Here is a 16,133-nt window from a genome sequence, read left to right as displayed (position 1 = left end):
GTTTTCTGGCATGATTCCAAGGTCTTGGTTTGGTGACTGAGGATGACAGTACCACTGCTGGCTCAAGGGAGCCAGGAGGAAGAGCAAGGGGAGATAATGAAAGCAGCTCAGTAAATGTTGTGTTTGAGATGTCAGGAGGACATTCAGACAGACACATCAGGCAGATAGACACCCAGGCCTGGGCTTGAGAGAGAGTTGGGTTACCCACAGAAGGGAGGCCTCAGGCAAATAGTGAAGGTTGTTCAGGGAGCAGTCAGAGAGAGGGAGAGGAGCTCTGAGGAGACCTAAGATGCAATGGGAAGCAGTGTGGAAGGCGGGACCTGATGTGTAGAGCTGGATTTGCCCATGACAATCCAGTACAAGAGATGTCATATTATTAATTTTTCTAGACAAATTTAATTCTGGCCCAGGATCCCATTTGAGAGATTGTCAAGAAGCCCTCACCCAGTCACTTTGCATGGCTCCACGTTCCTCTGCTGGGGGAGCAGCTCTCTCGAGGTTTACACAGTTTTGCAAGCTTCTTTAGTTTCACAATATTGGTGCTAAGCACCTTAGCTGAGAAAGGAAAAATGTGTCAGCAGCCTTCTTTCTTCTTTTTTTTCCTGCCCATCTCCGTTGTTGCCCATCTTCTTCTGCAGGTATGAGAGGTGGATTTAGAGGGATGCAAATAAAACTTAAGTTCCAGAGCCTGTTCCAAAGACCTGTATTTAATTTATATGCATAATTTTGTATATTTTCCTTAAAAAGGGCCCTAAAATTGTATAATCTTCAGGGCCTCAGAAGGCACAGTTTTTTCCCAGATACTGCATAATGTACACACCAAAGCCCCAGACCTGCTGATAAGGCCATGTGGTCTAGGCCTGGCATCTTGATTGCACTGTGAATGTTACACAATTCCTCTGATGCCATTTTCATCAGAGCTATTTAGAGAGGGGTTCCCAATCTGGGGAAAGGGAGGAAACTTTTTGAGATACTACCTCCCTGAAGAACTATTGCTATTTGTTTATATTCTAAAGCATATAAGGTATATATACTGCTTAATGTATTGCCAGCTGCTGCAACAAACATCTCCCAAATTGTCAGGGGTTGAACCCAACAGTAACTGACTTCTTGCTCACGTGATCCTCAATGCAGTTGCTGCTGGCTGGCAGGCAGGTTTCACAAGTGCGACTCCTTTCATCTGACTCCCCATCCTGAGAGCACAGAGTCCTCTGCATGTAGCCAGAAAGAAGGAAGAGAAAGTGGCCACTTCCTTAAAGTTTCGGTTGTGAGAAACACTCCTCTCTTCCACCCATATTCCACTCTTGAGAAACACACCCTGGACTCACCTATATGCAAGGGGGGCTGGGAAATGAATTCCCTGGCTGGACAACTGATTACCAGTGGTAACTCTATATTATGGGAGGTAAAAATATGAATTGTGGTAGACAGTTAGTTTTCTCAGCTTAAGTGGGGTAAGCTGGTAGTAAGACCACACATTCAGAGCAAATCCCACTTTCTGGTAACACTGGGAAGAGCAAATAAATGTTGCAGAAAATATCTTCTACTTTGTTTGTTTGTTTGTATGGGGCTTTCATTAGCCAAACGAGAGGCGCTCTCCAGAAATGTTACTCTCAGCTCCAGGGATGGTAATTTCTCCCTAACAGTCAGAGCACTTGTAAAGGCTGCTCCAGGCTCTGAATGAAGCACATACCTTTAAACACTGTTTGTCTTTGTTTCAAAAATAGACTGTACCTCAGGCCAATTTGTGGAATTGGAGAAGTTCGACTTCAGGATATCCAGTCTCCACTTGGTACTCAGTTTCAGATGCCCAGGGCCTGCTCACTTTTTAACTCTATCCCTTATCAGACAACCTCCTGCAAGGCAAGGCCTTTACATATTTCATATTTGAATACTTGAAGTGATGGAGTTAGAGCCTGAAAGACAGGGGTAGGTGCCGAAAAAAAGGTTGAACAAAAAGAGAAAGAAAGAGAGAGAGAGAAATTATCATCATTATTGACCTTAAAAACTCATTTGCTGTACTTCTTTTCCATTGCATCTGAAGTCTTCTCTTTCTCATTGTGGAATAAAGGCTCTCTCCTTCCTTAAACAGACTCCAGGCAACAGGAAGCAGGTGGGAGTCTTCTGGTGCAAGGGAGTCTCCTCACCTCCGGATTATCCTTTATCCAATATCCAAATCCTGCCCTGGGGTTAATCCTGTTTTCAACACTTTCCCTTTAGGGGAGGGAGAGCAAGAGCCTTTCCTCCTCCTGTTCCTTCCCCACCTTCATGCTTACCAAGATGATTAAGCTGCTCTGATGCACAAAACAGGGAACCTCAGGCCCAGCCAAAATAGCCCCTAACCAATCAGTGTCGAGAAGTTACCATTATTATCTTTTTTAAAAAACAATAATGGAAATAACATTTACTCTGTACTGGGTATGTGTATTGGACAGGTTTCTACGGCAATCGTGCCTCAAAACAGACACTGAACATCTCAGGAAATTATGTCAACATTTACTTTTCTCCTTCATGGGTCTGCAGGGTGACTGGACTGCAGCTGGTCTGCGGTGGGCTCACCTGGGCTTGACTGACTAGATTGGATTCCAGGCTGGAGGTTGGGTTCTTGTCAACTTCAGAGGTTTCTTTATTCTGGGACCAGGAGCTACAAGACATGAGCTTCTCCAAGTCCTGGCAGATGGCAGAAGCGGAGGAGCCAAGTCAAACCACGCAAGCCTATTTAGAGCCTCTATTTCACTGACATTCCGCTATCCAAGCAAGTCACATGGCCAACCCCAAAGTCAATGAGGTGTGGCACTGCACAGAGTCATGGATGACAACAGAAGAAGTGGGGACAGTGAGCCTATCCATCACAGGAGAGAGCTTTCACCACAAAAGTAACGTGTGCTAAACACACACACCAGAAATACACACACAGGCACATGCACACAAGCACACAGAACATACATTATCCTACCGATAAAGGACACAATTGGAACACTTTTCTCCTAGTCTCCCACCATCCACCCAGATGCTCAAGCCAAAACCTCAAAGTCATCCTTGCTTCTATCCTCCTCTCGCTCCCAGCACCTAATCCATCATCAAGTTCTATCTCCAAATAAGGCTGGAATCCACTACATTCTGCAATTCCATGGTAACCACCACAGTCCAAACCTACATCATCACCTCAGGCATAGCCAACTGCAATTGTTTCCTAACTGGTCTCCTTCCTCCACACTTGCTCCTGCCCCAGGGACCCACCACAGGATAGACACAACATGTACCCACAACACGGCAGACACAGCATGTACCCACCACACAACAGACATATCATGTACCCACCACACAACTGATAGACTGAACTTTACCATGTTGGGCTCCTACCTATACCCTCCAATGGTCCTTGTAGTTCAAATAACATCCAAATTCCTTACCGTACTCCAGAGCAGTGCTTCTCTAACTGTAATGGGATATCAGTCAACTGGGCAGGGATCTTATTAAAATGTAGACTGACTCAGTGAGTCTGGAGTGGGGCCTGAGATTTGGCATTTCCAGCGAGCTTGGTGCTTCTGATTCACTGACCCTAGTGGAACACCCTATCTGACCTGGTCCACCCCTTCCTTTCAACCACAGCCTATAACAGGCCTTCTCTCTATTCTTCTCCCACAGAGAAGTCTTCCTGCTCTAAACACTTGGCTTCCTCTGCCTGGATGCTCCCCTCTTAGCTCTACATGTGGCTTACTCCCTCTTGTCGTTCATGTTCAACTCAACCATCACCTCCTCAAACAGGCTATTCCTGAGCTCCCAAGCCCCCAGCCCCATCTTACTTGGGAGTTTCTCAACCTCAGCACTGTTGACAGTGGGGAGCTGTCCTGTACATTGTAGGATGTTTAATAGCATCCCTGGGCTCTCCCCTCTAGATGCCAGTAGCATAACTTCCTCTCCCCATTTTTAGTAATAAAAAATGCCTCCAGATGTTGCCAAATGTTCCCTGGAGGGCCAATCATCTCCAATCCCCAGCTGAGAACCACTGCTCTTTCTCGACCCTTTTATTTCCTTCATACCTCTGGCCTATTACGCTCTGTCATTATCTTGTTTACTTGTTTATCGTCATTCTAGAGCGTGAACTTCTGCATGCCTTGGTCACCTCTGTGCCCAGCACTTTGAACAGTATCTGACACATAGTAGGTGTTTGGCAAATATTTGTGGAATGGATCAATGAATGAACGTGTTTTTCTTCCAAATGAACTCTTAATGTTTTGTGGTCTGCCTTTTTATACTTAGCAATGTTCTAGGAAGACTTTCATGTCATTTATTTCAGTATATTTTAAACTTTTTAGAATAAAAATTTTCAAACATACAGAGTAGAGAATATAACATAAGGAGTCCCTCATGTGTCCATCCCCAGCTTCCACACCTTTAACATTTTGCCAGATGGAAAGTATTTTATTTCTTCATCCTCACTTCCCCCCGAACCTACACCATATGATTTCATCCATAAAGATAAATCTACAATTCATAAGAATGTTTTTATATAACTGCAATGCCTTTATTATCCTAGTAAAAATTAATCATACTGCAATTTCTTTGAGTCATCTAAAGCTGGCCATATACCAATTTCCCCAATTATCTCAAAAATGTGTTTTTACAATTGGTTTGTTCAAATCAGGGTCCAAACAAGGTCAGATCATTGCCATTTAGTGCATGTCATAGTCAGTGGTGTTTGGGGGATGGGGATGAAAACTAGTTTTATTAACTGCTGTCTATTGGCTTATTCTTTCACAGGCACTGTGCTAGCATTTTATACAGGCGTTATCACATGTAATTCTGAAAACATCACTTTTAAACTGTAAATGATAAACTCATTCTGCTGATAAGACACCGAGGCCCAGAGAAGCTGAGTCACCTGCCCCAGGTCACGGAGAGAGGAACATGTTGCTGAGATTTAAAGACAGAGGTCTTATCCCAAAGTTTCTGCTCCTGACCTTCATGCTGTTCTGAATCTGCACAATAATAGAGAAAACGGTGGACAATGATTCAGGTTATAGATATTATAACACAAATATACTATGAAGGAAAACATTTTGACTTTATGAATGAAAGTAATGCAGAAACGTGTTATGCCCCCTGCTGACTGTGAGCATGATGCAATGTGACAGTTGTATTTCCACTAGACTGTAAGCTCTATGCTTTTTTTTACTTTTTCTTTTTTATAATTTATTTTTATGGCAGTAACATTGGTTTGTAACATCATATAAGTTTGAGGTGTACATCATTATATTTCAGTTTCTGTGTGGACTGCATCATGTTCACCACCCAAAGACTAATTACCATCCATCATCATACACCTGTGCCCTGTCACCCCTTTCACCCTCCTACCTCCTCCCTTCCTCTCTGGTAACCAGCAATCTGTTCTCTTTATCTATGTGTTTCTTTCTTGTTTTTTATTAACTCTAAACTTAATTTCCAAAAATGATCAAGAGGAGAGTTCAAAAAGGATTTGTTGAGTGAATGTGTGTCATTAGATACATGTCAGATTAATTTATAGGTAAATTTTAGTTGAATCATAAACTGTGAGATTTAGAAAGAATTATAAAACTCGGCTAATTTAGTTGCCCACAAAGCGCAGAAACCCTCTAAACTACATCCTTCAGTGGCAGCCATGAGATTTCTGCTTAAACATTCCCCATATGGGGAACTCACTACCTCACAAAATGGACAAGGCTAATTGTGAGAAAGCTTTTTCTCCCACAGAGCAAAATCTGCCTCTATGTACCTTTCATTTTTGTTTGCAGTTCTCCTCTGTGGAGCAAATCAAAATTAATCCAATCCCTCAAACATTACAGCTCCAAATGTTTCAATTACAGTAATAAACTCTCTCAATTTCTCTTTGCATTGTTCACGTTTACAGAGCACTTGCTAAGGCCTACAATAACTCCTTTGTTCCTCACCAGAACCGTGTGAGGTGGGGGCCGTTGTCCCCATGTCACAGATGGGAGACTGCTCAAAACCCTCCCTGACCACTCCCCTTGCCCTGCCCCTCTTTCTCTCTCTTCATGATTAATTTTTCTCCATAACATTTAGGTCACCACCTGACATGCTATATATGTTACTGATTTATTTTCTGTCATCCTCGCACTAGCATGCCAACTCCCTGAGGGCAGCCTTCTTTTTAAATTACTTTATTGAGGTCATATTGCCTTACAACATAGTGTAATTTCAGGTGTACACTCTTATATATCAGTTTCTGCATATACTGCATTGTGCTCACCACCAATAGTCTAATTTTTGTCCGTCACCATATACGTGTGCCCTTTTGTTCCTTTCACCCACCTGCCACCCCCTTGCCCTCTGGTAACTACTAATCTGTTGTCTTTATCCATGTGTCTGCTCATCTTCGACATATGAGTGAAATCATACAGTGTATGTCTTTGTCTGTCTGGCTCATTTCGCTTAACATAATACCTTTAAGGTCCCTCCACGTTGTAGCAAATGGGACGATTTTGTCTTTTTTTAATGGTTGAGTAGTATTCCGTTGTATATATACCACATCTTCTTTATCCACTTACCCATTTATGGGTACTTGGGTTACTTCCACATCTTGGCTGTTGTGAATAATGCTGGAATGAACATAGGGATGCATAGATCTCTTTGTATTGTTGATTTTATGTTCTTTGGATAAATACCCAATAGTGGTATAGCTGGATCATATGGTGTTTCTATTTTTAATTTTTTGAGAAATCTCCATACTGTTTTCCATAGTGGCTGCACCAGTTTGCATTCCCACCAGCAGTATATGAGGGTTCCCTTTTCTCCACAGCCTCTCCAACATTTGTTATTCTTTGTCTTCTTAATTATGGCCATTCCGACAGGTGCGAGGTGATATCTCATTGTAGTTTTGATTGGCATTTCCCTAATACTTAGTGATGTGGAACATCTTTTCATGTGCCTGATGGCTATCTGTACATCTTCTCTGGAAAAATGTCTGTTCACATCCTCTGCCCATGGTTTGACCAGGTTGTTTGGTTTATTGTTGTTGAGTTGTATGAGTTTTTAAAATATTTTGGAAATTAACCCCTTGTTGGATATATGATTTGCAAACATTTTCTTATAGTTGGTGTGTTGTCTTTTCTTTTTGTTCATGGTTTCCTTTGCCTTGCAGAAGCTTTTTAGTCTGATGTAGTCCCATTTGTTTATTTTTTCCTTTTGTTTCCCTTGTCTGAGTAGACCAGGTATTGGAAAAGACTCTGCTCCACCCTGCTGCCTCTGTGTCTGAGCTGTGACATGAGGATTGCACCTTCTGATGTCATTCAGAATTCCCACCGAAATTGATTTAATAACTGCGAAACATAGTAAAGGTCCATTCACCTTGACATTCCCCAAATGTTTCTTTTCACTTCGTCATGTATAAAGTAAACGTATATTTTTTAATCCACAATGTTTCAGGTTGCAAATAAAATAAAATGTGTGTAGGAATCCTTATCCAACTGGGTTGTTATTGCTTGGAGAATATGAAAGGATATCTATAATATGTTGTAAAATGTAAAGCACCTACAAATGTCACCAACTGCTGTCCAGAAAGTTATTTTTTCCCTCAGTAACCTGCCTTCCCCTCCTCTGCTCTTTCCACCTCTGATTCCTCCTTCCATCCTTCCTACTCACCTCTTTCTCCTCCTTCCCCTTCCTTCCTCTCCTCCTTCCTCTTCCCTTTTCCTCCCACTTGTCCTCCTCCCTCTCCTCCTCCTTCTTCACCTCTCCTCTTCCCTCTCCCTCTCCTTCCCCCTCTGTCCTTTTCCTGCTCCTCCTCCTCCCACTTCTCAGGGGATAATCTTTAGGCTTCTCCGCCCCCTAGTGGCCACTAGGCGTCACTGCGTGCGCTGTGTGCCTGGGAAACAGGGAACCACTTCCCAACCTATATGGGAGAGGCCTACAAAGAGGGAGCCAAGGGCCATGCACAGACGTAGATTTCCCCCGCAAGGAAGTTGTAACAGAATTAGAAGCTCCCCTGAATAAATTTGAATTCTGTAGGCCGCAAACACAGAAGTAAAATTTGTACATTTATTTGGAAGTAAACTGAGATTAATTTCAGTCCCCAATGTCCTTTTCTGGCTACTCCTAAGTCAGTGGGCTTTGTCTTAGTCAATTCAGGACTTCATCAATCGATTTTGAGGCTCCCTGTTTCCTCAATTGTATCTCAGTTTGGGGTGAAGAGAAGAGCTCTGTCTTGTCCAGGTTCAGGGAAGAGTCACCAGCTCTGCATTGTCACCTGTCCCCTTGGGCATCTGCTTCCACATCCTCGTGCCCTGGGTTCTCTGCATGGAACTACACACATCCTCACTTCTTTCCTCTGCATCCTGGCGAGGTGTCCTTGGCCTCTGTGCCCCTCAGACATCCACACCCAGCAAGCGAACCAGGAAGCTGCGGAGCTTCCCTTCCACCCTGTGGTTCAGCCTCAGTTCCTTCCCCCACAGCTGCGTCCCCCTCCGTTCCTACATCTTAGTTCTAATGTCATCTCAAACCTGTTTTTTTACTGTGATATAGTAAGAACTACATTTTATATCGTGAGTCAGGACACACATTCAAATTTATATATACTGTATGCTCTTATATTTCCATTCTGTTTTATTTGTTTTTTTTTTTAAATGTTGGTCACTACTCAATATACGGATTTCACAATCCATTGATGGACCAGGACCTGCAGGTTGAAAAGCACTGTTCTGTGGTTATTGTCTTACAGCATAAACATTATGCCCCAAGTCCTGCATGGCTCTGCTTTTGTTACCCAAAAGACAGTTTTGAGACTCAAAAATTTACTTTCAAATTATAGTTTTTGACATGGGGTTTAAAAAATAATTTTGGGGGCCAGCCCCGTGGCCGAGTGGTTCAGGTCGCAGGATCTGCTTCGGCACCCTGGTGGCTGGGGGTTCACTGGTTTGGATCCTGGTTGTGGAATTACACACTGCTCATCAAGCCATGCTGTGGAGGCGTCCCACGTAGAAGAACTAGAATGACCTACAACTAGGATATATAACTATGGGCTGGGGCTTTGGGGAGTAAAAAAAGAGGAAGATTGAGGGGCTGGCCCCGTGGCCGAGTGGTTAAGTTCGCGTGCTCCGCTGCAGGCGGCCCAGTGTTTCGTTAGTTCGAATCCTGGGTGCGGACATGGCACTGCTCATCAGACCACGCTGAGGCAGCGTCCCACATGCCACAACTAGAAGAACCCACAACGAAGAATACACAACTATGTACCGGGGGGCTTTGGGGAGGAAAAGGAAAAAATAAAATCTTTAAAAAAAAAAAAAAAGAGGAAGATTGGTAACAGATGTTAGCTCAGGGCCATTCTTCCTCACCAAAAGAAGTATACTAAAAAATAATAATTTTGAAACTTAAAAATGCATATTTTTATTCTGTTATTTCTCTTCATATTAATGCTATAAGATTCTTTTGCGCATGAGGCAAAGCAGACAGTTTTCTCATGAAAAACGATAAACACATGGGTTAACATTTCTTAGTATTTTCTTGCCTCCCTCTCCCCCTCATATATATAAAATACTGCAAACCACACATCTATGTCAAATCATTGTATAGATGTGTACTAGATTCCCAGGGCTGCAGAAAGTGCCACAAACTGGGTGACTTCAACAACAGAAATTTATCTTCTCACAGTTCTGGAGGCTGGAAGTCTGGGATCAACGTGTCAGCAGGGTTGGTGCTTTCCGATGAGGTTGAGGGAGAATCTGCTCCAGGCCTCCACACTAGCTTTCAGTGGTTTGCTGCAGCCTTTGGCATTTTTTGGCCTGTAGAAGCATCACCCCAATATCTGCCTTTGTTTTCTCATGGCGATCTCCCTGAGAAACTTGTCTTTCTACCTTCTCCCAAGGAGAAAGGAGCTGAGTCAGTCCTGTATTTCCGACTAAATGCAGTCAGAGCTCAGAAAATCCATTTCAGTCGTCTGTTAGAAGGACCTCTCTTGATTTAACTCAAATGTGATACCATCTCCTCTACAAAGTCTCATCTATGAGCTCTTTTATTTAATGATGATGTTACTGCACAAAATGGGGTTCTCCAACAGATGCACATAAATACACCAATTAATTATGGCATCACTTTATGGCAGAGAAATCAGCTTTATTCTGTGAGATCAATCTGCAGGGAGATGGGGGTGTGCACCCTCACATCTCTTACTCTCATTCAGGATTTGGGGCAAAATTTAAGAGGTTAGGGAGAACAGACTGGCAGTTGGAAAAATTAGTGGGACAGGTTTTGATTGGTGGGCTTCAAGCATTTATGGTAAGATTCTAAACATTTATGGTAAGGTTCTAAACATTTATGATAAGGTTCTAAACATTTATGACAGAGTTCTAAACATTTATGGTGAGGATTTAAACATTTATGATAGGGTGGAGAAGAAGTTTGAACACTGGATCTTCCTGAATAAGGGGCCCCTCCCTTCTGATAAGAGTCCAGCTTTTAAGTTCCAGTCCTGTCCTTGTCCTTTGGTTCTGTGGGAAGGAGAAGCTTTGGTTCCATGGTCATTTCAGGTCAAGATGTTTTCTTCTGCGCATGCTCTAACTACATGACTTTGCAAATTTTCGGAAAGGCAATTCTTAGTCACTTTGTTGGTAAGAAGGGGTCAGTTGAATTGGTCCTGGAGAGCCCACGGTTACAGTGTAACTACACGTGAGTGAAGGAAGAGATATAAAGACCAAGGTTAAAGAGGGATGGTGGGTGTGGGAGAATGAGGTTGAGGCTCAGAAGACCTAACTTAAGCTCCCACACTCTAACCATCACTAACTGATTCCATACCATTGGGTGTCAGATTGCTTTATCAGCTTAAATAATGAGTAAGATTTTTCTCATTTAATAGGAGGTCCTGCAGTAGGACATGGGGAGGATATGGTGAGGTGGCAGCCCACAGCCATCCTTGCTCCCTCTAGTGGTCTTTTCTGTACTGGAGAAGCGGGAAAACTAAAAACATTTCTCAGATTCCATGCAGCTATGATTTGGGAGAGATTTAGTTTTGTCAAATCAGACGAACTCATGTGGGATGTAGATGATGGAAATGAGGCAAAGGCTGCATTTCTGCAGGTTTGAGTGTTGTTTTGAGGCTGAGTACCTGAGGGTTACTATAAATATTCAATAAGATCACCTTTAGACCTTGTTCCCAACAGAGACATAGATGAAAAGAAGTTAATCTTGTCGATTTGCTGTTTTCTTGTTTAGCCTGAGGGGTGACTCAAGGGTCACAAGGATTTATGAGCTTGTTTTACATAAGAAAGAGAATGCCTTCAAGGAAGTTATGATCACCAGATAACCAGACTTCAGTTGCCATTGATGCCCATAAGTCAGATTACCCAAGGACTTATTTGGAGTGAAAGAGACACAGATCACCCCTTTGTTTCTGCAAAACTCCTCCTGCCAAGCCCCTTAGCTCTATAAAATCCCCTGCTTTCTTCTCTCATTAAGGTGGATTTGAGAGAACCTATCCTCCCACCTTCTCATTTTTTCCAATTCGAATAAACCTGTCTTCATCTCCAAGCATCCATGTCTCAGTGATAGGCTTACTGCACCCCAGGCACATGGACTTGAGATTGAGAGGTTCAGCATCACATTGGTTTTCCCAGGTGGTGTTAGCAGAGTCCTCAGTGACCTATTACTGATTTTGTAAGAAGTGAGAGGCAAGCCGGACGGTATCTGCTTTGCTGAAGCGGATGGTAGCAGGTGCTGCACGGTTCTGGAGGTGGCAGCAAGAAGAGCTTCCTCGTGGTAGGAAGCCCTTCCTTGGCTGTGGCAGTGGCATTGTAGTGCTGATTACAGAAGAGCCAGCAGCCCCCTTGGTGGCTCAGTTCTGCAGCATGGCTTCGGGAGTCAAATCTGAATGCTCAATATAGAGAGCACCTTGTAATAAATTCTTTCCTGCTTAGACAAAAAATGCATTCTATTCTCTGCAACTGAACCCTGCCCAACACTGGCAACAACTCCAGGGCATGTCATCAAAGATCCAGATTCTTTCCATCTTTATACTTTGCAGGCTTAGCAAATCAGATTAGCTCTCCTCATGGTCAAAGATAGCTGCAGTTGCCCCTATGATCATAGCCAGGCTTAGTAACATCCGAGAGAAGAATTTCTTTTTCTTTTTGATTGTTTTCTTAACTGAAGTGTGCCCTGAGTCAACAAAAGTGCCTGTCACATAGCAGGCCAATAAAAAATGTTTGTTAAATGAATGAATGTGTCACTAGAACTACAGAAGAGTCTGTTAAGGGGCCGGCCTGCTGGCCCAGCAGTTAAATTCACACATTCTGCCTCAGCAGCCCGGGGTCCACTGGTTCGGATCCTGGGTGTGGACCTATGCACCGCTTGTCAAGCCAAGCTGTGGCAGGCATCCCACATATAAAGTAGACGAAGATGGGCACAGATGATAGCTCAGTGACAATCTTCCTCTGCAGAAAAGAGGAGGATTGGCAGCAGATGTTAGCTCAGGGCTAATCTTCCTCAAAAGAAAAAGGCTCTGTTTACTTTTCTGCTAAGAGGATACAGTGCCGCGAAAATGAAAAGAATATTTCTTTTAAAGTAACACACACACACATACGCAACATAGGTTGAGTTTTCATATTCTAATACTTTGGTTTCTAACCACGCAACTCCAACTCAATTAAGGAGAAAAACAAAAGAATGTATTATATTATTATAAAGATACAGTGACAACTTGTGGAACTCAAGAATAGCGCTCCAGCTGGGCCTCCAGCCAGGGCTGGGAACCCGCAGAGGCAGAGAGGCAGGCAGACCAGGCTGGCCTGCAGTTGTTGCTGAAAGTCAGTATGCACTCAGGTCACTGCTAGGCACTCATGTCTGTGGGCTGCATGGGCTGGGGCCTTGGGCAGCAGTGCTCATGAGACAGCCAGACCCTTCTGTCTGCATAGACTTGGCTGTCCCCATGGCATTCTGGATATGGTCCCAGCACCAAGAGAGGAGCAGCTACCTCTGTCTCCAAGAAAATGCTTTCCTCTAGCCCAGGGACCTGGAGTCATTTTTCTATAAAGGGCCAGATATTGTATATTTCCTGCTTCGCAGACCACGTGATCTCTCTCATAATTACTCGTATAGCACAGCCATAGTTAATCGATATGGCTATGTCCCCAGAAAAACTTTTTTATGGGCACTGAATCACAAAAATAATTTAGCACCCCCTTTTCCAGCTTAGCAGAGGGACTGTGCTTTCTGACCAATGCTTCTCTACCTGGGGCAGCCTTAATCCACATCACCTATCCTGGCAGCCAGGAAGCTTCCCCTTCTCTGGGGGACCCCACCTTTTCTGTCACCAGGTTCCCTTCCTCTACTTACCACCCCGCCCACACTCCAGAGCTGTAGAGCTTCCCCTCCCTTTCCTAACTTCTAGAATTCGCTTCTGCATTTTCTTTTCTCATTGACACTCAAACGGTGATCTTCTGCTTATCCTTCTCTCCAACCTGCTCATGGGTACAGTCACAACCAGAGAACAAACTACGTAGGAAGCAGAAAAGATAATTTTCTTATCTCCTTGTTACTCACAGTGTGTGGGGCTGCTGGACCTAGGACTCTGTACACTATGTGACCACAAAGTCCCAAGATTTCCAGTGCATGGTTTAGAGATCAGGATTTGCTGGCTTTGTGTCAGCCAGCTAATGGTATCCCTGAGCCTGCTCTCTCCTAGGTGTTACATAGGATATACAGAAATCGTTAAAATTGCACAACTGCAAATAGCCTTTTGAGATGATCTGGCCTTTTTATTTCCTTTCTCTGTTTTCAGAAGCAAGATACTTTCATCTTTTTTGCAAAACCTTGAGATTCCCCAAGGTTTGTGGTGGTGCTAACCAAGGGGAGAGAGGCCTCTGTGTGTAGAAGTATGTATGCGGTAGTGGATGGGGTTGGGATGGGGAGGTGATGAGGTAAAAACAAGCAACCCTCTGTTTGTAGGGGCAGTGGAGACGTAAAGGGAGACACAGGGAGGGGTCACAAGGGTAGAGAAGGAAGCAAGACAGCAGCTGCAGTAGTAGACTGTAGGCCTTGTCATTCATTCAAAACCATTGAGGGACAGATGCTGAGGATACTGAGAGGAAAAGCCCTTTTTCTCAGGGAGGTGGCATTCTAGTGGGGCAGGAAGATGGCAGCAAGGAAAGACTTTGTAGTTGGGCTTCATGTTCTGCCAGTAGATGGATCCATTCAGTCCAACACCCCCTACACCCACACAATGCTTCCTTTCCATGCCCCACAGACCTCAATCAGGCCTTTCTAGAGATTTATTAATCTTCTTAATAATCTTCCTGAGGCACATTTCTTCACATTTCCCTCAAGAACCTAAGTGCTTCCCCTGGAGGTCTCCAATTTCTTTCTGGTTCAACTCAAAACTGTGCTATTAACACACTAGCAATGGCTCCACAGTATCCTTCCAGGACTGGGTTGCTCTTGGGAAAGGACAGAAGAGGGGGCTGTGAGAGTCTAAGAGCCTGGTCTGACTACAGCTTATACCTGAAGAAAATAAGGCCCAGGGAATTCTGAGGAGGTTTGTGCCAGAAGCATCAAGTGAAACCTGGCCTCAGCTCCTGTGGTAGCTGACCTGAGGCAGAGGGAAACACCTGTGTTCTGAGCATGATGAGGACCCATTGCCCACGAGGTAGCTCAGCAGGAAACAAGGTCCAACTAGGGTGTGCCACTGCAGATATGACAAGCTGACCCAATCATTCTCTGTCATAAGAAAAATAAACCTAGAGGGTGAGTTCCTTACTGTGAGTCTCCTCCAGCTGCAAATTTCTTCCAGGTAAGGCCAAGACATCTTGGCACACAGAAAAGATATTTCAACTCTGCCCTGTTCAAATTCCAAATTACAGACTCATGGAATCAATAAGCATATGAAAATGGTTGCATTAAGTTGATAATTTTCAGGGCTGCAGCAATAGTAACGAGTATATTTACCTTGTCATAAGATAAGAAATTTCTCAGAACACACAGCATGAATAAAATTGGGCCCCAAAGGCACTGGAACCAAAGATGGGAAAGTTGCTCAAACTCTCTCCATCTTGAACCTCTCTCTCTGCACTCCTCCTTCAGTCTAATCTCTCTGTAGATCTCCCTCCTTTAGCTTCTCTAGACCACACTGTGGATGGAAACTGCCTTCCCACAGCTCCCATGAATACCTGCTACTAATCAGGTATAACTGGCTACACATCAGTCAGCCATTCAATCAAAATGTGCAAGGTGTTCCCTCTGGCCTAGTGTGGGTCAGATGTCCATCCAAGATCCAGTCCATGTCAGGGGACAGTGGAGCCACATTATACGGACATATGTTGGAAGACAGGAAGTCACCAGTGCTAAATTAATGGGGGTAGAGTGTGGGCACATAGGTCTTAACAAACATTCAGTATATTCTCAGAAGCAGAGACTTATAAAGAAATACTGTTGATGCCCAATCCTGTAGCCCATTGATCCACTTCAGGTAGACAGTTTCCTGCAAGGGAACAATTTCTCAGGTGCCTGCCCTTCTTCTCCACCTGAGAGCTTTCACTACAACCAATGATGCTTGCTCCCTTGCATACATGCAGCCCAACCTGGAAGTGCAGGGGAACATCCCAGGGACCACCTTCAACCAAGGGGGATAAGAGTTTAGATGAATGACCCAGGCTCCCCAACCCTAATAGGAGGATTCAGAGGAATAGCCTATATTTTCACATGATTTCTTAGAGTCTCCTGGGTGGGACCGAGCCTACTTGCCCACACGATAACCAAATAATTAACATATATTCTTGAATTTTTTACCTAGTTGGCATCTCCTCTTACCTATTTTCAAACTTGGGTTTCCTGGGATCACTTCCAAAATAGACTACCTGAACTCAAGTCCATGACTCAGAGTCAGTTTTGGGAAACCAAACTGAGAGATGGGATAAGGTAGAAATTTCACCACATATTGTATCCACCAGTGAAATTTATCTTTTCTGGAGAAGTACACGCTGAGCTGTATACCTTAGTCTAGTAAGTGAAGAAAGAGCTACAGATAAAATTTCCAAAGATTCACAGGCATCTCCAATCATGGAGGCCCCTAGTCTATAGAGGGGCCTACCAGAATGGAGGTCTCCTCCTCCTTCAGAGTGAGCGAGGCTGTGACTATGGTAAGTGCAGCAGGC

The 16,133-nt window shown here is 43.8% G+C and overlaps 1 long non-coding RNA gene across 2 annotated transcripts; it reads right to left on the bottom strand.

Moving 5' to 3' along the window:
- Positions 1-376: 376 nt before the first annotated feature.
- On the bottom strand, positions 377-3,092 carry LOC138919415 (uncharacterized). 2 transcript variants are annotated; one of them, XR_011429580.1, is made up of 5 exons: positions 3,027-3,092; positions 2,560-2,670; positions 1,735-1,916; positions 1,108-1,211; positions 377-632 (listed from the first exon to the last, which is right to left on the bottom strand). It is a non-coding gene; the product is annotated as an uncharacterized lncRNA (long non-coding RNA). The 2 variants fall into 2 exon arrangements; XR_011429579.1 differs by having other exon boundaries at positions 2,957-3,071.
- Positions 3,093-16,133: the final 13,041 nt, after the last annotated feature.

Source organism: Equus caballus, chromosome 20 (assembly GCF_041296265.1).
Source record: "Equus caballus isolate H_3958 breed thoroughbred chromosome 20, TB-T2T, whole genome shotgun sequence".
NCBI classification, from domain to species: Eukaryota; Metazoa; Chordata; class Mammalia; order Perissodactyla; family Equidae; genus Equus; species Equus caballus.
This window is presented reverse-complemented; position numbering and strand designations above follow the sequence as displayed.